The sequence below is a fragment of the Anomaloglossus baeobatrachus genome, chromosome 6 (genome assembly GCF_048569485.1).
Source record: "Anomaloglossus baeobatrachus isolate aAnoBae1 chromosome 6, aAnoBae1.hap1, whole genome shotgun sequence".
NCBI classification, from domain to species: domain Eukaryota; kingdom Metazoa; phylum Chordata; class Amphibia; order Anura; family Aromobatidae; genus Anomaloglossus; species Anomaloglossus baeobatrachus.
The window spans coordinates 539,268,198-539,294,794 of record NC_134358.1 but is presented as its reverse complement, the minus strand read 5'-3'; the positions used below and the strand labels follow the sequence as shown (position 1 = coordinate 539,294,794).

At 45.2% G+C, this 26,597-nt stretch overlaps 1 protein-coding gene across 2 annotated transcripts in view; it reads left to right on the top strand.

Moving 5' to 3' along the window:
• Positions 1-617: 617 nt before the first annotated feature.
• Positions 618-26,597, top strand: part of PTER (phosphotriesterase related) — a 52,622-nt gene continuing 26,642 nt past the window's right edge. The window contains exon 1 of one of the 2 annotated variants that reach the window (XM_075316823.1): positions 618-707. The gene's annotated coding sequence lies outside the window, so the exon portion shown is untranslated. Of the gene's footprint in view, positions 708-12,893; positions 12,957-26,597 lie in introns of those variants that run through there. The other variant, XM_075316822.1, reaches the window with a different exon arrangement.

Here is a 26,597-nt window from a genome sequence, read left to right as displayed (position 1 = left end):
AAGTCAAGACATAAAAAGTAAGGTGAGAATTTTTGCTCTAAAATAGCACATAAAAAAAGATAAAAGGGAGAAAAAAAATATAGAAAATTTTTGTTACTCTACTTAACATTCAGGAACCATATTTGGAATAATTTGGCATAAAAAAACTCAAGAAATAATAATAAAAAAGGTAAAGTGAGAATTTTTGCCCTAAAAAGTCCCAAAAAAAGTAAAAGGGCAAAAATATGGAACATTTTTGTTACTTTACTTAAAATTCAGGATTCCCATTTGAAATAAATTGGCATAAAAAAGTCAAGAAATAAAAAATAATAAAAAAGTAAGCTTGGATTTTTTGCTCTAAAATGGCACAAAAAAGGTAAAAGGGCAAAAATATAGAAAACGTTTTGTTACTTTACTTAAAAGTCAGGAACCATAGTTGCTAAAAATTGGCATAAAAAAGTCAGGAAAGACAAAGCAAACAAAAAAAGTAGACAAAAATGCAAATTACGAACTTTTGTTTTGTGTGTAAGCGACTTTCTTCACCGGTTTTTAGCACCTGGGCAAAGTTCTGTGAAGAGTAACTAAGGATAAAAGGTGAAAGTCCGTTCTATTCAGTTCATTACTTATTGCTTTTCCGTGGGTAGCTACACTTTTTGTTTTTAATGTTGGATTATAACAACTTCATAAAGGGAGAAATTCCAATGACAGAAGAATAGAAGGATTTATATGTAGGTATTAATGGGTTCTGATGTCATCGATTGTAGTCAATGAACAGTAATGTCATTATTTATAGTCAATATGCAATGATGCTATCACCAGCAATCAAGGGGTCTTGATATTATTGCTTTTCGCTCATTATTTCTTATGTCATTACCAGAATTTCTTGATGCATAATAACTCATTGTCACTGATCTATGATGCCATCATTTATTTATTTTTTTGTGATGTCACAGGGAACAGAATGTAGTCATTTATTGCGGATGATTTCGTCAGTTGGCGCCATTTAATATGGTGATTATTGCCTATCAAGTAATTACTGGTAGTCAGTTTTGATGTTGTGTGTTGAGGTCCAATTATTTCCTAAAGGAACAAACGTTTTATGTTGTCGTCACTTGTGATTGATTTATTATAGAATTTTCATGGTTAATCAGAAAATGTGAAATTCAAAATAATATAAAAAGTAATGTGAATGACGTCTTTGGTCAGAATGACTTCTGATCAGTAGTGTTGGGACGAGGGTTGCCATAAGTGCCTAAGGGGCACTTTGCACACTGCGACATCGCAGGTGCGATGTCGGTGGGGTCAAATTGAAAATGACGCACTTCCGGCATCGCATGCGACATCGCAGTGTGTAAAGGCTGGATGATACGATTAACGAGCGCAAAAGCGTCGTAATCGTATCATCGGTGCAGCGTCGGCGTAATCCATGATTACGCTGACGCGACGGTCCGATGTTGTTCCTCGCTCCTGCGGCTGCACACATCGCTGTGTGTGAAGTCGCAGGAGCGAGGAACGTCTCCTACCGGCCTCACTGCGGCTTCCGTAGGATATGCGGAAGGAAGGAGGTGGGCAGGATGTTGACATCCTGCTCATCTCCGCCCCTCCGCTCTGATTGGCCGCCTGCCGTGTGACGTCGCAGTGATGCCGCACGACCCGCCCCCTTAACAAGGAGGCGGGTCGCCGGCCACAGGGACGTCGCACGGCAGGTGAGTGTGTGTGTGAAGCTGGCGTAGCGATAACTTTCGCTACGCCAGCTATCACCACATATCGCTGCTGCGACGGGGGCGGGGACTATCGCACTCGGCATCGCAGCATCGGGCTGCGATGTCGCAGTGTGCAAAGTGCCCCTAAGTCTATGGTGGTGCCAAATTTTACACTGCCCCCATTCTCAAATGAGTGGCGCCGATAAGTGCCACTTTTTCCTGGAATGGCACAATGCCACACTGCCTATGCAGAGCGCAATAGTCAAAATGAGTTTGTTATCAGTTGTAAAGGTACCGTCACACTAAGCAACTTACCAGCGATCCCAACAACGATAGGGATCGCTGGTAAGTTGCTAGGAGGTTGCTGGTGAGCTGTCACACTGCGACGCTCCAGCGATCCCACCAGCAACCTGACCTGGCAGGGATCGCTGGAGCGTGGCTACACGAGTTGCTGGTGAGCTCACCAGCAACCAGTGACCAGCTACACGTGCAGAGAGCAGGGAGCAGCGCACACTGAGCGCTGGCTCCTTGCTCTCCTAGCTACAGCACACATGGGGTTAATTACCTGATGTGTGCTGCAGCTACATGTGCACAAAGCAGGGAGCAGCGCACAATGCTTAGCGCTGGCTCCCTGCTCTCCTACTTACAGCACACATCAGGTTAATTAACCCGATGTGTCCTGCAGCTACATGTGCACAGAGCAGGAGCTAGCACTGACAGTGAGAGCGGAGGAGGCTGGTAACAAAGGTAAATATCGGGTAACCAAGGACAGGGCTTCTTGGTTACCCGATGTTTACATTGGTTACCAGCCTCTGCAGAAGCCGGCTCCTGCTGCCTGCACATTTAGTTGTTGCTGTCACACACAGCGGTCTGTGCTTCACAGCAGGACAGCAACAACTAAAAAATGGCCCAGGACATTCAGCAACAACCAACGACCTCACAGCAGGGGCCAGGTTGTTGCTGGATGTCACACACAGCAACATCGCTAGCAACGTCACAAAAGTTGTTCGTTAGCAGCGATGTTGCTAGCGATGTTGCTTAGTGTGACGGGGCCTTTACACTCTCAAAAAGCAGCAACCTTAATGATAAAGCTCTCAGTATTATGATATTGATATTTATTCATTTATATAGCGCTATTAATTCCACAGCGCTTTACATAAATTGGTAATACTGTCCCCATTGGGGCTCACAATCTAAGGTCCCTATCAGTATATTTTTGAATTGTGGGAGGAAACCGGAGTACCCGGAGGAAACCCATGCAAACACGGGGAGAACATACCTACTCCTTGTAGATGTTGTCCTTGGTGGGATTTGAACCGAGGACCCCAGCGCTGCAAGACTGCAGTGCTAACCACTGAGCCACCGTTAGGATGTCAGCTTTGTCAGCTCAGTTGCTGCCTAAGCATATTACAGCAACCAATGCCAAATTCATCTTAATTGATGCGCTCTGCATAGGGAGTGAGCGTGTAGGATGACAAAGTTCTCAGTATTATGATATGAGCTTTGTCTGCTCAGTTTGCTGCCTATGCATAGTGCAGGAACCATTGACAAACGCATCTCAACTGATATGCTCTGCATAGGGTCAACTTCTCCCCATTTTATCTGGTTTCAGGTGTGATATTCATATTGCCCACACCTGTTACTTGCCACAGGTGAGTTTGGACAAGCATTACATACTTGAAACAAAGTTGTTTACCCACAATTTTTGAAAAGTGTCAACAATTTTGGGGTTTCGTGGTGAAATTATGTTCAGTTTGTACTTCATTTTCTGGAACAATTTAAAGGGTACCAATACTTTCGGCCATGACTACTGTACATATGTTAACAGATCAATTGTTCTCTTTGTAGTTCAAGTTTTAAGTCATAACTTAAAGCTTCTGGGCTCAGATACTAAATCTATGATAGATCCCTTCATTTACCATGTGCTGCTTATAATTCTGTTGTCTCTTTATGGGGCAGAGGGCTCAAAAGGCCACGAGGTTTGTGTGTGACTGCTACTGGATAGCTACAGAATTATATAAATTCTTTCCATAAAAAAGATGAAAAATAAATGGATACATGTCTCAGCAAATGACCTCTCAGTCCTGATTGTAATAGAAAGAATACGTCTTATCAACACGATCAATAATATCTAATGAAAGAGCTGGAGGATAAGCGAACATGATAGGTAAATTCTACGCAGTAGCTAGGAAGACGACGTGTGCCTAATAAACAAAAGAAGCAATTATGTTCCGGCAGTCCCGCTCTGCACTGCATTATCACTGTATACGGCAGGAGGATAGACACCTAATTTGTATGACGATTATTTATTTAGTATTTTATTATAAAAGTTCAGAGCTATTCCAAAAACTGCAACAATTCACAATAAACCATTTCTGATTTTTGTAATGGAATACCTGACCGCATGGGAAAAATAGTTCTGGAACGTTTAGAAAACCCATTTTGAAAAACCCTAGTCACACTGAGTTTTCTGACGTGCATTTTGGAACAGATTCCGGGACTGTCCTGGTTTGAGGGCTCAGTCCCACTGTCCCGGCAGTCAGGTCTTTTGTCCCGACTTCCTCTTACCTCTCCTTGTTGGCTCTGTAGCTCCTCCTCTGGGGATGATATATCTCTGCATGCAAATTAAATAAAACAGTTCTCTTCTCTCGTCTCCCCGAGACTCAAAATCACAGTCCCATGTTTGTAGGCAGCAGCTCTACCAATAAGCCACTGCCCAGACTGAGGGCAATAGGAGAATTTTGTATACTTGATCTATATTACAAAAAATGAAGTCAAAAGCAAATTGTACAGGTACATAGAGATACATCTGTACATAGCAGTGTAATTATATGCCCCTGTATTCTACAGGTGAAGAAATAATTATTATTTATTATAGCGCCATTTATTCCATGGCGCTTTACAAGTGAAAGAGGGGTATACGTACAACAATCATTAACAATACAAAACAGACTGGTATAGGAGGAGGGAGGACCCTGCCCGCGAGGGCTCACAGTCTACAGGGAATGGGTGATGGTACAATAGGTGAGGACAGAGCTGGTTCCGCAGTGGTGTACTGGACTGAGGGTTATTGTAGGCTTGTTGGAAGAGGTGGGTCTTGAGGTTCCTCTTGAAGCTTTCCACGGTAGGGGAGAGTCTGATATGCTGAGGTAGAGCGTTCCAGAGTATGGGGGAGGCACGGGAGAAATCTTGTATGCGATTGTGGGGAGAGGAGATAAGAGAGGAGTAGAGAAGGAGATCTTGTGAGGATTTGAGGTTGCATGCAGGTAGGTACCAGGAGACTAGGTCACAGATATAAGGAGGAGATAGGTTGTGGATGGCTTTGTATGTCATGGTTAATGTTTTGAACTGCAGTCGTTGGGCGATGGGAAGCCAGTGAAGGGATTGGCAGAGTGGCGAGGCAGGGGAATAGCGGGGGGACAGGTGGATTAAGCGAGCCGCAGAGTTTATGGTAGATTGGAAAGGTGCAAGAGTGTTGGAATAATAAGATTCTTTTGTTCCTATAAAATTATAAAATAATACTAATAAACAATAAAAAATGTCCATTTCTAATTTCAAAAATGTGATTTTGTTTTTTTTTATTTGTGAGTGTCACAAGGACAATCTCTACAGTTGCAGAAACAAGCTTAACATTTGAGCCACAGGTTCTGTTGATGTCACTGGGAGAATTTTCCATACTTGAGGATGCTATGACGCCTGCCAGGAACAACAGTCTCAGGATGGCTGATATGGACAGGATAGAGGAAAGCCGCTCACTAAGCAGGATCCTGAGAACCCTGAAACCCTTTAACCCCTATACAGGGATTTGGAATTACTACAGGGCCCCGGAGATTGCTACCTGTGCAAGGCTGAGTCCAAGAAGAGTAGTCGACAGGCAAGGTCAAACCAGGAGATACAGAAAAGGGACAAAATTGGCATACAAGGGTGTAGCCAGGAAAACAGGCAATGAGGTACAAAAACGACAGGCAGGAGAGTAGTCAGAGAGCAGGCAGGGGTCAAAACAGTAATCAATATCCAGAGCAGGGAGAACCAGAGACTAGAGTACTACAAAACTATATCTGGCAGTGACCAGCAGACCGGAAGGGGAATTAGAAGGGTGTGGTGTCTTCCCATTGGCTGTAGCTGAATGGTGGTAACTTCAGCTGCCACCTACAGTCACAAAGTAGTACTGCAGGTCCTAGGGAAACTCAGCTTAGTGAATGAGTGAAGCCTGCACACATCAAAGCCACTGGCACTGACTCCTCCCTTATCACCAGCACAGTTCATGGCGGCAATACGGCAGCACCTGGTGACCGAAGCAGAAGTCGCAGGATCAGACTCCTGTGAGGACATGACAGCTGCATTGAAGGCTATAACTCCACAAACAGATTTCACTGCTATGTGGAGATACATTGTATATAGCAGTGTATTTCAATGTTACTGTATTTTAGAGAGTGAATAAAAGAGAGACTTTTTTTGTTCCTATAAAATTGCTAAAAGGTAATTAAAATAATTACATTTTATTGCACTTTTTAAAAAAAATAATAAACATCACAAATCAGTTATTCCAGAGTTGGGAGGTATATACCCCAGCACCTTCTGAGATGTGTATGCCTCCAGTGTCTCATGTGCTGTATATGTCCCAAGCACCTCCTGTGATGTGTATGCCTCCAGTGTCTCCTTTGATGTATATACTGCCAGTGTCTTCTGTGATTTATATATGCCCCCAGCCACTCCTGTGATGCATATGCTTCCAGCGTCTCCAACTAATGCATATGCCCCCAGCGTTTCCAGTGATGTATATGTCCTAGCCCATCGTGTGATGTATACGCTCCCAGCATCTCCTGTGATGTACATGCCCCCAGTGATGTATATGCCCTCAGCCTCTCCTGTGATGTATATGCTCCCAGTGTCTCCTGTGATGTATATGTCCTAAGCATGTGGTGCGTTATCACAGGATAAATTTTGAGTTTATAATTTTGTACAGACCCCGGATGACCATATAAATATCCAAATAGCCTCTGGCAGAAAAATGGTTCCTTACCCCCCTGTTCTAGAACTTAGAACTTACCAGCAAACTCCCTGGTTTGTTCCTAAAACCATTTCCAGCTGCACAGCTTGGCTAACTACTAACTCCTTTTTAGCTGTGCCTGCAGCGCTTCACTTTCCCCCGACATCATGTCAATGATACAATAAAGAGTTGCATCAAATATCCCATATAAAGAATGCATTAGTAAAACACATCGCAGCAATAGCAACACCTTCAGGGGGTGCCAGACATCATTACTCTTTGCACCTTTAATTTTAAAATGACCTACCTGATATAAATATTATATATTTACACACACATTGTACAGTGTATATAGAGTATATAGCATCCCATAGAAAGTGAATGTAAGAGAAGCTTGACACAAGTCGGGCCCATGCTGGGTACAGTGGCAGCGCATATTTGGATGGGAACAGTTATTTATAGCTATTAGGTCTCAGACTGCGATATTAGCATGGGTGAGGATCTCGCAGGCAGTGCACTCAGATGTTACAGCTCTTTAATGCGGCTTCATGCTGTTCCTGATTTATTGTTAACTAATTTATCCACATAGGATCTTTTATCACTGTTGCTGCAAACTGTGATGGAGAAGATATATGTCATCCTGTAAATGCACTGTGCAATTTCAGTGTAATTTTAGCTAAGTGATACCGGCCAGAGAGTGAGAATGAATTATATAATGTGGACTTGGTTTTATTGAGACTGTGTAAACTACATAGAGCGAGAATCAGAGGCTATTTTATAAGGGAAGGACTAGTACATCAGTATTTCTTAAAATGATTTAGGAAAACTGTCGGGGAGCTCTAGTAAGCGCTGCACTTGCAACAAATCCGACTCCACAGGAGTCACAAATCACAGACAATAATGTGAGGTAACACAAGCTTTATTGACATTCACGTTTCTACCTCAACTTAAGGTCTTCATCAGGCGCCATATGTCACGGGAAAATACGGATGGAACAGGGGCTCCTAAGCTGACCCTAAGACTGGAGTCCCTGTGCTGTCCCTTATCTGAACGATAGACTTGTTGGTAGTCAGGGTCGAGCCTCCAACGTGACCCTGTCTCCTGTCCAAGCCCTGATACTACTTCCCCTCCCACCCAGGGAGTGGGTTGGTGTTGCACAGCACAGCTTCTAGCTTCCCATTTGCAGAAGAGAGTTCACAGAGCAGATTACATGGGATAACAAGTTCTTTACTGTCAGAACAGATGAGGTAAAATATTTGTACAGTCATTCAGCACTACATCAGGAAGAGAAAGAAAGCGAAACTAAAAAGAAACAAAAGACTTTTTACAATACAGTGAGTAAGGAAACTTAACAACATCGTCATGTACTGTTAGATCAACATAAAGTCCTCCTTCACACATATAACGAAGTCCTTCGACTGTTGTATATACCAACAGTTGGAAACCCAGTAACCAAAAACCCACAAATAATACATACAGGGGTGAACTGAAACTCATACACACAGCACTCAAAACACACAGGAACGAGAATGTGTGTACAGGGGAGTAACGAAAAAGGGGGGGGGGAACGTTACACACCCCAAGGGAATATTCACAACACTCAAAAGCGCAGCACAAAGCACCATGTACAGGAGCAGCAACAAGACCGGGTTCGCATAAACTAACATCAACATGAGAAGGAAGAAAGGCATGTTAGATATAGGAATGAGACAGCTGCACATGGCAATCAGCAACCTGAACACTCAGGTCCTGCTCACCAGTCTGCAGGACTACAGTTCTGGCAACACGATACCACTTTCTTCCTTCTTTCTTCACGGTACCTGAGGCTTGGAGTGGGAAGCTCAGCCCGGGGTCCTGGTCCTCACTTCTGAAGGGGCATCCCTTAGGAAACTACACTTTCAAGCACCAGTGGCTAGTTCTAACTTATCCGGGATTGGCTGGAGCCCATCACGGCGGAGACCGGCACCTCCCGGGCAACCCACGGACAGTGAGTAAAGACATGGAAACGCAACTACTGTGTCTTCCCCTTCATTGCCGTCGCCCCGCACTTCGGCGCCAACGGCCACTACTCCCTCCCTCATTCTCTCTAGGGCCTAGCTTCACCTGCGGGAAGCTGAACTATCCTAGCTGCAACACCACCCATCCCAAAGGACAATGACAGCAGCGGCGGCTAATTCCTGGCCGCATATCGCAGTTGGCATCACGAGACAACTTCTACTCTCAACATCTGTTATCCTTTCACCATCTTCATTCCTTTCATTGTACACCAAGGGGCAACGAAGCAGGGCAGAGCCACCCATGACATCCCAGACCCGACATCACCGGCCAGGCGACGAGTATATTTAACCCCTGCCTCGTGAGTGCTACAACTTGCCATCGTGAACAGGATTCCATACCCGTAACATTGGGTACTGTGCGCCTTACAGAACTGTGTTAAAACGTATTGCTTAAAAAGGACAGTCTCCATTAAACCATTCCATGCGGGAAGAGAAGGGGGCGTGCTATCGTGGGCGGCACCCCGAAAAGCGCGCTCACAGAGACCCCACTGCTGGAGGTGAGTGCTACCCACCGGGGAACCAGGCAGAACCAGAAGGAGAGATCCTGTCAATTAAGACCAAAGACCAGAATGATCCGGACACCGCACCTGTGACACCGGAGATGCTGGACTCACAGCCTGGCACTTTTGGAGAGGAGTGAGCATCGCAGTGCTCAGAGGAAGCATCTTTGTTGAGTGTTGGTGGGGACGGACTCTGTGATTTGGCAAAAGCATGCCCTCCGACTGGGACTCTCCCGATGTCCCCTATGAACCACCTGGGGAGTCCATCGTTGGCAATATAAACCCTTGGATAGAGGAAAGACTGAGGTAATTGCGATCCAGCCTCTGCAGAGGGTTTTACCGGAAAGGCACTCCGGAGCTGCTCCAGAGGAGACACCCGTTCCTGACTCTATGGACATCCTAATACCAGTTTGTCGCTGTTGTAAGCAGGCTGGACACTTTTCCTGGGGATGTCCCTTGAGTGCCCAGAGCCAGGGGGCTGGGACCAGCCCTCTGGCACCACCAGCAGCCAAGAGAGGTAAGGTTTTCATATGCAAATGTTTACGTTTTGTTGTATTGATCACACTGATGACCGGTAACTGTTTAATGTTAGAAACTATTGATTGATAATGCCTCCCATAAAGGGAAGATTGTTAACTTGTTTAATGCATAACAGAAATGTGGTGAACCATTGCTATTTTATTGCAGCCTGGGAGTGCTGCGATTTGCTGTGGGGGAATGTGGCGCCCCTGCGTCTTCAGTCGCCACAGGGTACTGCACCTCCCAGGAAAGCCACAGACAGTGAGTAAAGACCTGGAACCACAACTACTGTGTCCACCCCTTCATTGCTGGCGTCGTCGCCCCACGCTTCAGTGCTAACGGCCACTACTCCCTCCATCATCCTCCCTGGGGCCTAGATTCACCTGCGGGAAGCTGAACTATCCTAGCTGCGACACCACCTGCCCCAGAGGACAGCGACCGCAGCGGATTCCTCCAAATTCCTGGCCGCATACCGCAGGCGGCGTCACGAGACAACTACTACTCCCAACATCCTTCATCCCTTCATCGTCATTCCTTTTATTGTACACCTCAGGGCCACGAAGCCAGGCAGGGCTACCTATGACATCACAGACCCGACATCACCGGCCCGGCGACGAGTACATTTAACCCCTGGCCCTTGGGTGCTACAGATCCAATACGAATCAACCCAATACTATCTGACTTTTTTGGATCCATTGCAACTCACTCAACCCCCCCAACCGACCTATCCATCAAAGTCAATGGCTGCTCACTCTCCCCAGTCCCATGTGCTTACTGCCTGGGGGTACTCTCGAATCTGCTTCTCCTTGAAGCCACATATCCAAGACCTCTTCACTTGCAAGTCAAAATATTTCCCAAATTAAAACATTCCTTCACCGAGATTCTGCAAAAACACTAGTGCATGCCCTCATCATCTCCTGCCTGGACAACTGCAACCTTCTGCTCAGTGGCCTCCCTTCTCATACACTTGCACCCCTACAATAAATGCTAAACTATGCTGCCCGACTAATCCACCTGTCCACACGCTTCTCCCTGACCTCATCTCTCTGCCAATCCCTTCACTAGCTTCCCATTGCCCAACAACTCCAGTTGAAAACACTAACCATGACATACAAAGCCATCCTCAACCTATTCCCCCATACAACTTTGATCTAGTCTCCCGGTACTTACCTGCATGTAACCTCCGATCTTCACAAGATCTCCTTTGCTACTCCCCTTGTATTTCTTCTTCCCACAATCTCATTTAAGATTTCTCCCGTGCCTTCCCCATATTCTGGAACCCTCTGCCACAACATATCAGACTCTCACCTATCCTGGAAACCTTCAGAAAGAACCTGGAGACCCACCTCTTCTGACAAGCCTACAACCTGCAGTAACCCTCAGTCCACCATACCACTGCATGACTATCTACACCCTCACCTACTGTATCCTCACCCATCCCCTGTAGACTGAGTCCTCATGGTCACGGTCCTTATCTACTGTATCCTAACTCATCCCCTATAGACTGTGATTCTTTGTGAGCAGGGTCCTCACCTACTGTATCCTCATCCATCCCCTGTAGACTGTAAGCCCATACGGGCAGAGTTTTCACCTACTGTATTCTGACCCATCCCTTGTAGACTGTAAGCCCTCACTGTCAGGGTCCTCACCTACTGTATCCTTACCCATCCCCTGTAGACTGTGAGCCCTCACTGGCAGGATCCTCACCCCTGTAGACTGAGCCCTCACGGGAAGGGTCTTCACCCACTGTATCCTCACCCATCCCCTGTTGACTGTGAGCCCTCAGGGGCAGGTTCCTCTCCTACTGTATCCTCACCCATCCCCTGTAGATTGTGAGCCCTCACGGGCAGGGTCTTGACCTACTGTATCCTCACCCATCCCCTTTAGACTGTGAGCCCTCAGGGGCAGGTTCCTCTCCTACTGTCTCTTCACCCACCCCCTGTAGACTGAGCCCTCATGGGCAGGGTCCTCTCTCCTCATGTACCAGTCTGTGCCTTGTATTGTTCATGATTATTGTACTGTTTTTATTACGTATGCCCCTTTTCACATGTAAAGCGCCATGGAATAAATGGTGCTATAACAACAAATTCATAACATAGGGAGCTATTTGGTCTTGAAAATTTTATTAACAGCTGATATATATATAAAAACCAAAATGAAAAATATGAAAAATTATAAGTATTTTCTAAATATGAGGCGATTCTTTTTGTACACTCGTGTATTTTGTTCTACCACTTACCTATCTAGACGGAGGTCTTCAATTCATTCACTAATTTGAGGTTGCAAAAATAAAAAAAAACAAAAAAAGTTGAAATTCTTGCAATCTAATAATTGCAAACGCAACTTATGATAGTCGCGAAAGTGCAACGTCCAGCTATAATTTACCACAATCTGTGCAATAATCAATATATCATTAATAGTAATAAACCTCAAATAATAATCATAATAATAATTATTTATATAGCGCCAACATATTCCGCAGCACTTTACAATTGGTATGTTACAAGTAAAATATATCTTTGTACCGTGTTAGCCAGTAGAGATAAAAAAAATTGTTTAAAAGAACAGAGAGTCCTCAGTGGTTGATACCTTTTAATGGCTAACTGAAAAGATGGTAATAATTGCAAGCTTTCGAGACTACTCAGGTCTCTTCATCAGGCATGGTATAACACAAAATCTGAAGAGTCACGTATTTATACACAACAGGACTTAGAATAGTGCAGTAAAAAAAAAAAAAAAAAAAAAAAAAAAAAAAAAAAAAAAAAAAACTATTCTAAGTCCTGTTGTGTATAAATACGTGACTCTTCAGATTTTGTGTTATACCATGCCTGATGAAGAGACCTGAGTAGTCTCGAAAGCTTGCAATTATTACCATCTTTTCAGTTAGCCATTAAAAGGTATCAACCACTGAGGACTCTCTGTTCTTTTAAACAATTTTTTTTATCAATTGGTATGTAGCATTCCGCCTGCAGATGGTTTAGCAGAAAGTGTAGATGACTTTTTCCTAATGAACTCTACATGAGCCGTGCGCACACATTACACACAACAATCCTATCCGGCCAAAGTACAGGCGGCGGGGTCACTGACCAATCCGCTCCGACATTAGATCCGCCAATCTCGCGCAGACTTGCATTACAATGCTTCTTCCTTCTGTGTCAGCCTGAAACTTCTCTGATCTCTCACTTTCCTTGCAAGCAGCAAACATTCAGTAAGTCAGCAGGAGCAGACATTGGGGAGGGGGTGGAAGGAGCTGCTGCGGAGATGATATCACTCTCCGGATCCTGTTACAGAAATTTCTGCAACTGAAAATAGTTTTCCATTCATCTGAATAACGTTGCTTTAGATGAACGGGAAAATGGCAGAACTTTCTGCAATATGTGACCATATCATTAGGGAGCTGCTGTTGGGAACAGACATGGAGGGTTTTTGAGCCTCAGCCAAAAGGAGGGTCCAACAGGGAGAAGTTTATATTGTCTTTTATATTCACTCCTGGGTTTTGCTTAAAAAGCTGCAGAAACGAAAACTGCTGATGTGGTGTTTGTCTTCGGATGTGTTCACACAGTGCGGTTTTATCACTTTTTTTATGCCTTTTTTGGTGCAGTTTTGTCACAAAACAGCATGCGAATCCTTATGCCAGCAAAGTCTATGAGAATCCTGAAACTTGTTGCTTTTTTTTTCCATTGCAGATTTGTTGCAGAAATAAATTTGCAACATGGCAATTCTGTCAGCGTTTTTGCAGCATTTTTCAACCGAACAATGCATAGAAAATGCATGGAGAAACACTGCAAAAATGCATTGTGTGGTTTTTTTTTCTGCCAGGAGATGCAGATTTGATGCAAATGACTCGCCCACCCCAGGGCCTTAGGTGACTCAGTGTCGGGCCGGACTAGTCCGGGGTAGTCGGCGGTGGCGGGGCTCGACTCGTGACCCTGGCGGGGTCAATTAATGTGACGGGGATTGGGGGTGATGATAGTGTTAAAGTTTATATAAGATTGGTGACGCCACCTGTGGTAATTTGCGGCTATGGAGCCGCAGCTGCTGGAAGGGACCTCCGGGCTGATATGGCAGCTGAGATGTTTCTTGCTCTCCACAGGTAGAGCGGGTACCCCGGGGCAACCTTTGGTGCTTAGTAAAGTCTATGGTGTTGTGTTCTGTAGTAGGAGTGCAGGATAAATCAGACGACACAGGGCTTGCAGTTAAGATCTTTTACTCACTGTTTCTGAGTCCAGGTGCTAGCACACCGTTTGCCCACAGTATGCTGGGATCCACTGTCAGGTGCCTCCGCCGATCCCAGGTAGTTCGGAGGTCAATAGCGGTGCACCCCTCCTGTGTCTCTTTCCTGAATGACTTCTTAGCCTTGACTCTATTAGTTGAACTTGTCTTGGCCTCCACCACAGGGCCTGAACAAAGAGGGCTAACCGCAGTTGTATCTTGCTCCCTTCACCGGGATCTGTGGCAGGTTGTGGCCCTGGGCGCTTGCAACCACCCTCGGCCTTCGGTGTCACTTTTGAGGAATTGTCTTTCTTCCCTCTGTCTGTGGACCGTCCCCGAATGCAGCCAGATTCCTCCACCCGATCTTCCTGTGGAACAGGCCACGAGCCAATATGCCCTTCCGTGGCCCTGGAATCCTTTCCTTCTTTCTTTTTAGGTGTCACCTGGGCCTAGCTAGACCCCAGGATCTCCACCAGGAACTTCTTTCTGTCACTTTCTCCTGAGGTAACTACCTCCCTCTCACACTCTCCTCACTCCTCTGCTCCTTCTGACAGACTGTCTGAACTTGAACTTCCTGGTTGCCTTGTCTACTCACACTTTCTGACTCCTCCCACCCACCCACTGACTAGGCCCCACCCACACTATTGGGACCAGAAATGGGACTTATGGCCCCATGAATACATCTATGGGGGTTGCTGCCACTACCCAGGATGCCACTACCCAGGATGGGACATCACACCTCTGGCTGAGGTGCAATATCTCTGTGGCGACGGAAGCCTCAGGGGCGCCACACACACATTTCTGCAACCAAATCCTCAGTGTTTGCACATCGCGTCAGGCCTCCTGCAGATGTCAGTTTTTCACAGCTAGAACCCTTAGGCTATGTGTGCACGTAAGTGTGTTCCGCACCGCAGCGTAAAGTCACTGAAAAGCTGCGCTGTGAAACTTTGGTGTCTGCAGAATTTCTGCAGAATTCGTGTGCTCTGGATGCTGCCTCTCCCATAGACAGAGTGGAGAAAGCATGCAGAGCACACGAAAGAAGTGACATGTTACTTTTTAGAACGCAGCGTTTTGATAGCATGCAAAACACTGAGTTCTAAAAAGCAACGTGCGGATGGAATTTGCACAATCTACATAGATTGTGCTGGGGACCCAGGACGCATGCTGTTACGCTACAGTGCAGAACGCAGCGTAAAAGCATGTAATTACGCAACGTGTGCACATGGCCTTACCCATTATAACCGATGAGACTGTTCACATGTCTGTGTTGTTTTTTTGTTTTTTTTGCAGCCCGAGGGTCCACATAAAAAAAATCACATACACATGTCCATATGTTATCGGCATCACAGATTAAAAATAGCCATAGCAACAATTATAGTATTTTAAGGTATGCCATTTGATCTCTTTTTATCCCTTTTTTGCGTGGGAGTATGATGAAAAAGTTGCATTTTTGCCACATTTCTATATATTTTTTTTAGGGTTTTTTTTTTCATTTTAGGGCATTCTCCATATTGGTTAAATATTACAGTTATAGAGCGAAAGTTTATTCAGACACGCAATACCAAGTATACACATGTTCATTTCTGTTTTTAGTGAAAAAAAAATTATTTTTTTTTTGCCTTGCCCTGATGTAAAGCATAAAACACTCCCTTGGCATACATGTTTTTTTCAGTGCAGAAAAATAGGCAACGTCATTTCTTAATTCTTTCCTGACAGAAAAAAAAGATTTGGCCTCTGAGTTAAAGGGAATCTGGCAACGTTTTGCATTATATTAGTTATTAAAGGGAACCAATCACCAGGATTTTCGTATATAACCTAAAGCCAGTGCTATACTGGCGCTATCAGGCTAAGTCTATACATACCTGTAGTGGTCAGCTCGGATGTTTAGATCTTGAAATCCAAGAAAGTAAAGTTTATAAAATCAGCAGCTTTTTGAGTGACAGCAGCTGAGGATCAGATAATATCTGGGGGTATTCATAGTTATCTCCTCACCCTGTTAGAATTAGCATAAGTATTAGACCCTGTGCGGACTTGCCGGTTTTTGCCGCGGATTTCCTGCGGTTTTGCTGCATGTTTCGCTGCAGAAAATGTTCATAACATCTCTGCAGTGATTCACCAGCAAAACCTATGGGGAAAAAAAATGCTGTGCGCACTATGCGGATTTTGACAGCTGCATGTTTTGCTGCGGGATTCCCGCAGCAAAAACAATTGCATGTCACTTCTTTTCCGCACGTCGCTGCGGGATTTCACTCCATTGACTGTAATGTAATCGTGAAATCCCGCAGGGATTAACGCAGGCAGCAAATTCTGTGCGGTTCATTGCGTTTTCTTGCGTTATTCCCTCCGGTATTTCGCGGTTTACCTGCAGTAATGTTCATCGCTGCCTGCGGTTTGCAGGGAAGTGATGTCATTATGATAGGAAGAGGAGCAGAGTAAACACACACATCACAGACACAGACAGAATACACACAGATCACACTCACACAGAGACATAGAACACACACACACATCGCACTCACACACAGACATATAGAATACACATAGAAAGCAAAGGGATATATAGGAAAAAAAACACGTGTGCTCCGCCATATTTTTACCGTCCAGCCGAGGTAACACACAGCGGCGGCCCGGTATTCTCAGGCTGGGGAGGGTGAGGGCCAGGGTTAATGCCCCTCTCCCTCCCGCAGCCAAGAATATCAGCCCGCAGCTGCCCCGGGACTGTCGCATCAAGTATGCGGCAGTCCCGGAGTGTCCCCAGCTCTTCCAGATGCCATGATGCGGTGGCAATCAGGGTAATATAAGGAGTTAATGGCGGCAGATTGCTACCACTAAGTCCAGGCTTGATCATGGCAGCGTCTATGAGACAGCTGACATGATCAAACCGTAAGTGAAGTGAAAAAACACACCATGAAAAATCCTTTATTTTAAATAAAACACAAAAAAAAACCTGGTTCACCCCTTTATTAACCCCCCCGAAACACACAGCTCCGGCATAGTCCACATCCTGCGATGCTTGCATCCAGCTGCGACTGACACAGCGCTGAATGCAGCCTCGCAGCGAGACAGACTGCAGAGAGGTAATTACAGGTCATTTCTCATGGCCGGTAATGTGAACAACACAGTACCGCTCGGGAGAAAAACAGCGTGTTCTCACAGGGACTCTATCTATCTATCTATCCCTCTATCCTTCTATCTATCTATCTATCTATCCCTCTATCTATTCTTCTATCTGTCTATTTATCTATTTATCTATCTGCTATCTATCTCAGAAGGAAATGACTTTTTTTTTTTTTTCTTCAATGTGCTTTATTGCATTGAATGCATTAAAGCACATGCACCAACCCGCATGCGGCTAAACCGCGGAAATACCGTAAACAATGCCGCGGTAAAACCGCAGCAAACCGCATGCGGTTTTCGGGTGCGGTTTGCCACGGTTTTTTACCGCGGGTGCGGTAATCTTTCAGACCCTGCGGAATTTTCTTAAGAAAATTCCGTTTTCCAGTGCGCACAGGGCCTTATACAATCGACCTACAGGACCTGTGTGAGGTCATTCCCATGTGACCAGAAGGGGCGGGGCCTCAGCTAACAAAGCTGATATCAGGAAGCAACATTTTTCTGTTGGCAAAAAAAAAAAACTACACAGACCATAGACACAAAGAAAGTCTGGGTGTTGCCTGGGCATTTTTGAGCCTTCCCATTGACTTTGTCACAGGTGTGTCATGGGTGACAGACAGTCATGTGGTTTCTGGCTACAGAAGGTCACAGCATTTGGCTGTGCAGAATGCTCCCTGACTTTCTATTGTTCTTGCTGTCAGTATTCATTGGTATAGGTAGCTTTCCTGCTGGATTCATCTCTTCCCCCTTTGGACCCAGCAGGAGATCGCCCCCCATCCAGCTGCTGATTATCAGCATTATCTTGGTGCTTAAAGGGAACCTGTCACCACTTTTCGGCCTATAACCTGCAGCCCCCACCACCGGGCTCTTATATACAGCATTCTAACATGCTATATATAAGAGCCCAGGCCGCTGTGACAACATAAAAAACACTTTAAATACTTACCTAACGGTCTCTCTGCGGTGGAATAGGGAATAATGGGCGTCTCTGTTGTCCGGTGCCGGCGCCTCCTCTTTCGGCCATATTCGTCCTCCTTCTGAAGTCTGGGTGCATGCCGCGGCTACGTCATACACACTCGCTGGTCCTGCGCAGGCGCACTACAATTCATAGAGCAGATCAAAGTGCGCCTGCTCAGGACCTGAATGCCGGCGAGTGTGGATGATGTCGGACCCGTCATGCACCGCGGCTAGAGAAGAAGGAGAACAAAGATGGCCAAAAGAGGCGGCTCCGGCACCGGACAACGGAGACGCCCATTAGGCCCTATTCCACCGCAGCGCGACCATTAGGTAAGTATTTAAAGTGTTTTTTATGTTGTCACAGAGGCCTTGGCTCTTATATACAGCATGTTAGAATGCTACAAGAGCCCGGTGGTGGTGGCCGCAGCTTATAGTCCAAAAAAGTAGTGACAGGTTCCCTTTCAATACTTCCTTCTTTCCTGGAATGGTGCTGGTGATAGTATTCAGTTCATTCTAACTCTTGTTGCAAGGAGGTGGCTTGCTCTCATCTGTAGTATGATTGCTGAACTCCCACCTGTGTCATCTCTAGATAAGTGGTTAATGCATTTTCCCTTGTGTCTTTCTTTAGCATTTAGTGGGGCTGATAAACAGCTCATCCCACCCGTTCCCTATTTAGGGTCCAGCACCTAGGGTTAGATATCTGGCTTGGTACATAGAAGCAAAACCTATCTAGGGTGGTGAGGGACCCCAGGAACAAACTGTAGGTTTAGTCAGGGGTCACCATCTCCCCCTACCCTAAACGCAGGGGCCCCCTTCCCTTACCTTCCCCTCTCTTGGTACTTTCCCGTACCTAGCGTGACAGACTTATGTTATAAAATACAGAGCGTCTTCTGAGCGGAAAATGCAAGAAGAATGGAGAGGTCACTTTTGAACCCTTGGCATTTTTAGAAACCTAAAGTGGATAAAAAAGCTCAAAGCCTGGTAGATTTTTCGGGTGATTTCCGCAAAGGAATCCTCCATAAAATACCCTAATTCCAATTTTCCATTGTGTGTTGTTAATAATCTGCGAGACTCCACATCAGCCCGGTCGTTTGTGGTTGATAGTCTCACGCATGAAAAGTAAATTTCATGGGACTTTGCAATAATCTGGGATTAAAACCTTCCTATAGCGGATACCAGAACAAGGGTGCCCGATTTATACTGCTGTAATTCGGACTCTAAAATGTGGCCCCCATATTACGACTTAGGTGACTCTGGGTACATTTTTCTATATTTACTAAAACGTAAAAGTAGTTTGACTATTTTTCAGCTTCTTGGTCATTCGACCATTTATCAAGATCCCTGTTCCGCTGGTTCTTAATGGAAGATGTAAAGTTACCGTACCGGTATTAAAACTTGGAGAAAAAGTTTGGCTCCTCACTTGCGGAGAGTTTCAGATACATTCGTCTATAGACCAGGATATAAACACATTCATCTCCGGCTGTAAAATGTTCAGCTCCCAGAATGAAGTCCTCTGGCTCAGTTATAAAACCTTATCCGGCATCGTAAACATTGATGGCATGAAGGAGCATTGCAATATTCTCCGGGAAAAAAAATCTACTTTTTTCGTTTCTTTTTTGACATTTGCAGATTGCAGAATTCGGTAAATTTATCAATACTGGTGGATGTATTTTAGGGAGGAAGCAATAAATAGAATATTCTCTTCTAATCTAGATTTGTTTTTTTTTTTGTTTTTTTTTCATCGGTAGCAAGCAGGAGCGGAACGATTGCGGTTGCAGGGACTGGGCCCGGGGGTGCAAGTGGCCCGCCGGCCCCAGTCCCTGCTTCTTCTGGATGTCCCTCTGGGGGCACACATCTAGCTGAAATGCAAGCTGCTGGCCAAACAGAAGCTGGCAGCTTTCAGCGGCATCACTGTAGCGCCCCTGATTGCATCAGGGTGCTACAGGGAACTGCATCACCTCCAAGGGATGCAGAGCCTACCCTCCATGGTTCCATTTTCCCAACCAATGGTGTCACTACCACCCGCACCACAAATCCCAATCAACACCCACACCAGACATGTCAGACACACCAGTGGGTAGGTCTAGCAGGGATAGGGCCGCCCACCTAGGGGTCAGGCAGACTGGTGGGAGGGGTGACAGCAGAAGAGTGAGAGCCCTCAAAGTGTGAGGACCTGGAGTAGTAGCTTCAGGGGATCTGGACTAGATTGCGTCGCAGACGGTAGTCCGGGACCGGAGGAGTCGGGGACCGGTTGCAGCGACTTGAGAGGGGTGTGACAGACATAGTCTTGCAGGACTGTCGGTACCAGAAGGCCCAATAACCGGACCGATACCGAGCACGGCGTGGTACAGTACCCTAGGACAGAAGCCGATTCAACGTCCTGACAAATTAACTTGGGAGGGAGAGTATCTGTATGAACTTCCCTAAGACCTCAAAGATTGAAGGCATCAACACAACGAGGTGGACAGGGTTTCCCGTGACAAGCAGCCCACTGAAGTCCTGCGTGTCACCACCAAGAGCACAGCTACACTACAAATACTGAGCGAGGCTCTAACAGCTTCAAGCCAAAGGGCCACACACTGATCACTAAATTGTGCACGGAGGCAGGCTCCGGATTACCAAATAGTACCATTGCGAGCGTATACGTGGACGGGCTCCCCACAGTGGCAGCAGTGCACAGAGACTTTGGTTTACCTACAGCATGTGTGTGTTCACGGTTTAAACATCATCCAGCACCACGACAACCAACAGTGAGTACCCTGCTCCCTGCCTCTTGTCCTCCCAAACCTGCCACAAACCCACCATTTCCCCAGAGTCCAGGGCCCTTCCTACCTGCGGAGGGACTGACACCTTGCTGCCTCACACCATCTGCCACGGTACTCCCTCCGGCAGCGGTGGTACTCCCATTACCGCAACCCGCAGGTGGCGTCACAAACTTCTTCACTGTAAATAACCCCTTTCAAAGAGAGTAGTGTCAGCCGAGCACGGGTCCAGACCCCTCGAGCCATGAACACCCCCGGATCCGACCACCCCGGGGCGGCACATCACCATGACTGAGGCGTTGCATGACAATGATGTCATGAGTTTCCATAGCACAGATGCCGATGAAAGCTGCTGTTTACAAAGGTTAGAGCCGGGGAGGGTGAGTACACTATATACTGTACCAGGAGGGGACAATATACACAGGAGAGGCCCAGAAGAGGAGCATATATACCAGGAGGGGGACAGTAAATACTAGAAGGGGGACAGTAGATACCAGGAGGGACCCTGGAGAGGAACATATATACTAGGAGAGGGACAGTATATACCAGAGGGGCCCATGGAGGGGGATAGTATATACCAAGATGGGGGACATATAAACCAGGATGGGGGATATATTTACTAGGAAGGATCCCAGGAGAGGTTACATTAGAACAGGATGGGGGACTTTGCTACATAATGGGGGTAGAGGCAACTTGTATGTCTTTATAAGATTTAGAAGGGTAAATGTATACATACATATACATACATCTGACCAACATGCGGGGATGGAGGTGGGCAGATCCAAATTTTGCATTGGAGCGCATCAAAATCCAGTTACGCCACTGGTAGCAAGTATCATTTTTCTGGAAGCTGGTAGGGAATTTTTGGGAAATCTCAAGGGCATGCAGAAATACATAGCTGGGTTAAATGGAACATTTCTACATCACAGAATGATATTGAATTTTTATCATTGAGCCATAGGTTTAAACAAAGGAAAATATCAGGTTGTGGTGGTGACAGGAATTTGGATTTGATGGATTCATCTAGGTGTAGTTTTTGGGGTGAATGATTGGTAGTCAGTGATCGTAGACCTAAAATTCGACTTTAGAGCCCATACTATAGCTCCGTACTATGGAGATATTCTCCCCTAGAATCTATGTTTTACGTAGTGAACACTCCTTAAAGGGGTTGGCCCAGCCTAAAAATTTATTAAACTATGGATCTGTCCACACCAATCCCAAGAACAGGTATTTGAAGTTTCCCACAGAGTGATGAATAACTTTCCCACTTTCCCTCTTTCCCACTTTCCCTCTTTCCCACTTTCCCTCTTTCCCACTTTCCCTCTTTCCCCCTCGTCCAGTAAATACAATTCTCCAGGGGGGTGTCTGCCTCTTTTGGGGGTAAACTTAGCCGTACATACGGAATATCCATGTTTTCCAAAAAAATAAGACCTACCCCAAAAATAAGCCTTAGCACATTTTTCAGAGGAAAACGTAAGCTAAGAACCCATCTTATTTTTGGGGAATCACTGTAGTTGGCCCTCCAATACAGTCATGCAGACGAGACCTTCTCACTGTTCTCTTTAGCATGGTGTCATTCTGGAGACTTAAGGCCGCTTTACACGCTGCGACATCGCTAGCGATGTCGCCAGCCATCGCACCCGCCACCGTCATGCGTGCGTCACGGGTACATTTCTGGCCATGGCAAACAATATCGCTAGGACGCGTAACACGTACTTACCTTCCTAGCAACGTCGCTTTGACCAGCGAACAAACTCTTTTTTAAGGGGGAGGTTCGTGCGGCGTCACAGCGACGTCACACGGCAGGCCTCCAATAGAAGCGGAGGGTCGAAGAGCAGCCCCATGAAAGTCACTCCCACCTCGTTGCCGGAGGACGCAGGAACGCTGTTGTTCGTCCTTCCCGGGGTGTCACACGTAGCGATGTGTGCTGACTCAGGAACGACGAACAACCTGCGTCCAAAATGAGCAACGATATTTGGGAAAGGAACGACATGTCAACAATCAACGAGTTTTGCCGTTTTTCTGATCGTTAGCGGTCGCTCGTAGGTGTCACACGCAACGACGTCGCTAACAACGCCGGATGTGCGTCACGAATTCCGTGTCCCAGCGATAACTCGTTAGCGATGTCGTTGCGTGTAAAGCGGCCTTTAGTCAAATACTTTACTGTTTATAACTGTAATATTTTTGGTCAAGTTAGGTGACTTTGTCAAAAAGAGATTCTAAAGTAATACTTTAGATTTTCGTAACTGTGATGACAATAATTGCAAGTGAATTTTTGCTTTTATAAAGCATATAAATTTTACAGCACAGTATCTAAATGTACTATTAATGCAGCAGAAATAGTTCAGCGGTTGAATATCCGGTTCTACAGACAAACCTTCCGTTGTTCCTTTCTTTTTTCAATACTTTTCAAAATTAATTAACAGTTGAAAGAAAATTAACAAAAGCTTCTACTACCCCCGGTGACTAAAGGCCCTATTCATTAGCAATTTTTCTTTTTAGTCACTTTTCTTTTATTTTGTGGTATTCGCTGATGTTTATTGCGACAAATTCATCAAAATTGCGCACATGGTTCATAAATTTTGCGTAGTCAAAAACGGTCTTTTTTTGTCTTTAACCTTTTTTTGCGAGTTTCCCGAGCAAAACGTTCTATGTAGTTTAAAATACTGCAAAAATTACTCAAAAGTTGTGTTCACTCAAAATGGGGGAGAAAATGGAGGACATTGGAGACAAATTTTGTATTTTTTTTTTTTAAATTTTAAAATACTTTTTGGCTAATTTCATTATCTGAAAGCCCTAAATCTATACATCTATAAAGCCATAGAGGAGAACTATAAAACGCAAAATGGGCTATCACATAAAATACAATTCAAAGAAGGTACTAATGAAAGATGAATTTGGTAAAAACAATACAAAAATGCGCAAAACAATAAAAAACTCAACCCCCCCCCCCCAAAAAAAAAGGTGCATGTGCAATCATGAATCAAGCCTTTAGTCTTCAGTCTTTTTGGTGCACCTTTTTGGTTTCTTGTTTTATACCAACTTGTGTATGTAAACTCTTACCACTCTTCTATATTTCATCCTGTGTAAAGAGTGAACAATCTAATTTTTATCTCTTTATTGTGAAAAAAATATATTACTAAAATTTCTATACACACTTTTTTTTATAGATTTTTCTATCAGCAGTTGTATAATGATATATCAAGCAAGTGTGGTGTTAATGGTATCCCAATGTGAGATATTTCCAGTATAGCAAGTGAAAGAAGTATTGAACACATCACCAGTTTGCTAAGCAATAATCTATTTCTAAAGGTGCTATTGACATGACTTTCTCACCAGATATCGGTAACAACCCATCCAATCTACACAAACAAGGAAATCAAACCGTAACCCTCAGTCTGATGCAGCGCCGCACAATCAGCTCTACCCTCACCTATCCCTTGTAGACTGTGAGCCCTCGTGGGCAGGGTCCTCTCTCCTCCTGTACCTGTCTGTGCCTTGTATTGTTTATGATTATTGTACTTGCTCTATTATGTATAACCCTTTCACATGTAAAGCGCCATGGAATTGATGGCGCTATAATAATAAATAATAATAATAATAATAACCATAGATGTCTATAAACAAGGTGCTGTGTAATAATGAAAAAATGACAGAGGGAAAAAGTATTGAACACATAAAGATAGAAAGACGCAAAAAGCCATGGAAAGTCATGACACCAGCTGAAATTTATCAGTAGTTAGAAAGCAATCCTGCAACGTAGTGAAAAGTAATATTAGCTGGTTCAACTGAGACTATAAAGATGTCTCATTACCAAGGTGTCACACAAGAAATATCTCATGATGGGTAAAACCAGTGAGCTGTCTCAAGACCTTCACAATCTTATTGTTGCAAAACATACTGATGGCATTGGTTACAGAAGATTTTCTAAACTACTGAAGGCTCCAGTGAGCAGTGTTCGGGCCATAATCCGGAAATGGAAAGAACATCATTTCACTATAAACCATCCACGGCAAGGTGCTCCCCAAAGATTTCAGACAGAGTAAAAACAATTATAGAAGAGTTGTCCAAGAGCCAAAGACCCCCTGTGGAGAGCTACAGAAAGACCTGGAATCATCAGGTACAATTGTTTCAAAACAATAAGTAATGAACTCCCCCTCCATGGCCTGAATGCATGCTCATCATGCAAGACTCCATTGCTGAACAAAAAGCAGGCAGGTTCAAGAGCGCTTAAAGTTTGCTCAACAACATTTAGACAAGTCTGTGAAATACTGTGAAAATATAGTCTGGTCAGAAGACCAAAATATAACTTTGAATGCCATAACACACCATGTTTGAAGGCAAATCACCCCAAAAAACATCCACAACAGTGATATGTTGAGGTGGGAACATCATGGTGTGGGGCTGTTTTTCAGTGTATGGCACTGGAAAGCTTCATATAACTGAAGGAAGGATGAATGGACAAATGTACCGAGTCGTTCTTAATAAAAATCTACTGCCATCTACCAGGGTGATGAAGATGAAACGAGAGTGGACATTTCAGCAAGACAAAGATCCCAAACACACGGCCAAGGAAACTCTCAATTGGTTTCAGGGAAAGAAAATAAATCGGCCAGAATGGCCGAGACGATCATCGAAGCTGAATCCAGTAGCAAATTTAGGTAAGCTTAGGCTACTTTCACACATCAGTTTTTTCCCATCAGGTACAATCCGGAAAAAAACGGGTAAAACGGATCCGGTACCGCATCCGTTTTATCCCCATAGATTTGCATTGTTACCGGATTGTACCTGATGGCTTTGCGTTGCATCCGTTTTTTTCCGGATGCGGCAAAATTTATCAAAGCAGCGGCCGGAGGCAACGTGTCTTGCAACGTTTTTTTGTCCGGCAAAAAAAACCGCATTGCGCCGCATCCGGCTGCTGCGGCGCATTTTCAATGCATGCCTATGGACGCCGGATGCGGTGCGATGAGGAAAAAACGCATCCGTCCGCCGCATGTGGTTTCTTCCACTGCGCATGCTCAGTAGCGTGCCGCAACCGGAAAAAAACGGACCGGCCGCATGTAAAAACTTATGCAAAGGATGCGGTGTTTTCGCCGCATCCGTTGCATAGGTTTCACAGCCGGATTGAGCCGCAGTGCTCAAACCGGATGTGTGAAAGTAGCCTAAGGCTGCTTTCACACCTCCGGTTTCTGCAATGCGGCACAATCCGGCACTTTGCAGGAAAATCGCAACCGTTTTTTTTGCTGCCGGTTGCGTTTTTTCTGCATAGACTTTAATTAGTGCCGCCTTGCGTCCCATCCGGTTTTTGCCGCATGCGGCAGATTTAGCCGATGCGGCGGTTGGATGGAACGTTGCCTGGCACGTTTTTTCGTGCGGCAAAAAGAACCGCATCGCGCCGCATTCGACCGATGCGGCGCATTTTTCAATGCATGCCTATGGCAGCCGGATGCGGCGCGATGCGGCAATAACCGCATCCAGCTGCCGCATGCGGTTTTTGCCACTGCGCATGCTCAGTAGCATGCCGCAAGCAGCAAAAAACGGACTGGCCGCAAAGTAAAAACTTATGCAAAGGATGCGGTGTGTTCAGCGCATCCATTGCATAGCTTGCACAGCCGGATTGAGGCGCAGAGCTCAAGCCAGATGTGTGAAAGCAGCCTTAGAGTTCAAATAAGGAGCCTATGGGAGCTTCAAAATTTGAAGAGTGTTTGTGTGGAAGAATGGGCCAAAATCACACCTGAGCAATGCAGGCAACTATTTTTTCATACAGAAGGTGTATTGTAGCTGTCATCACCACATGACACAAA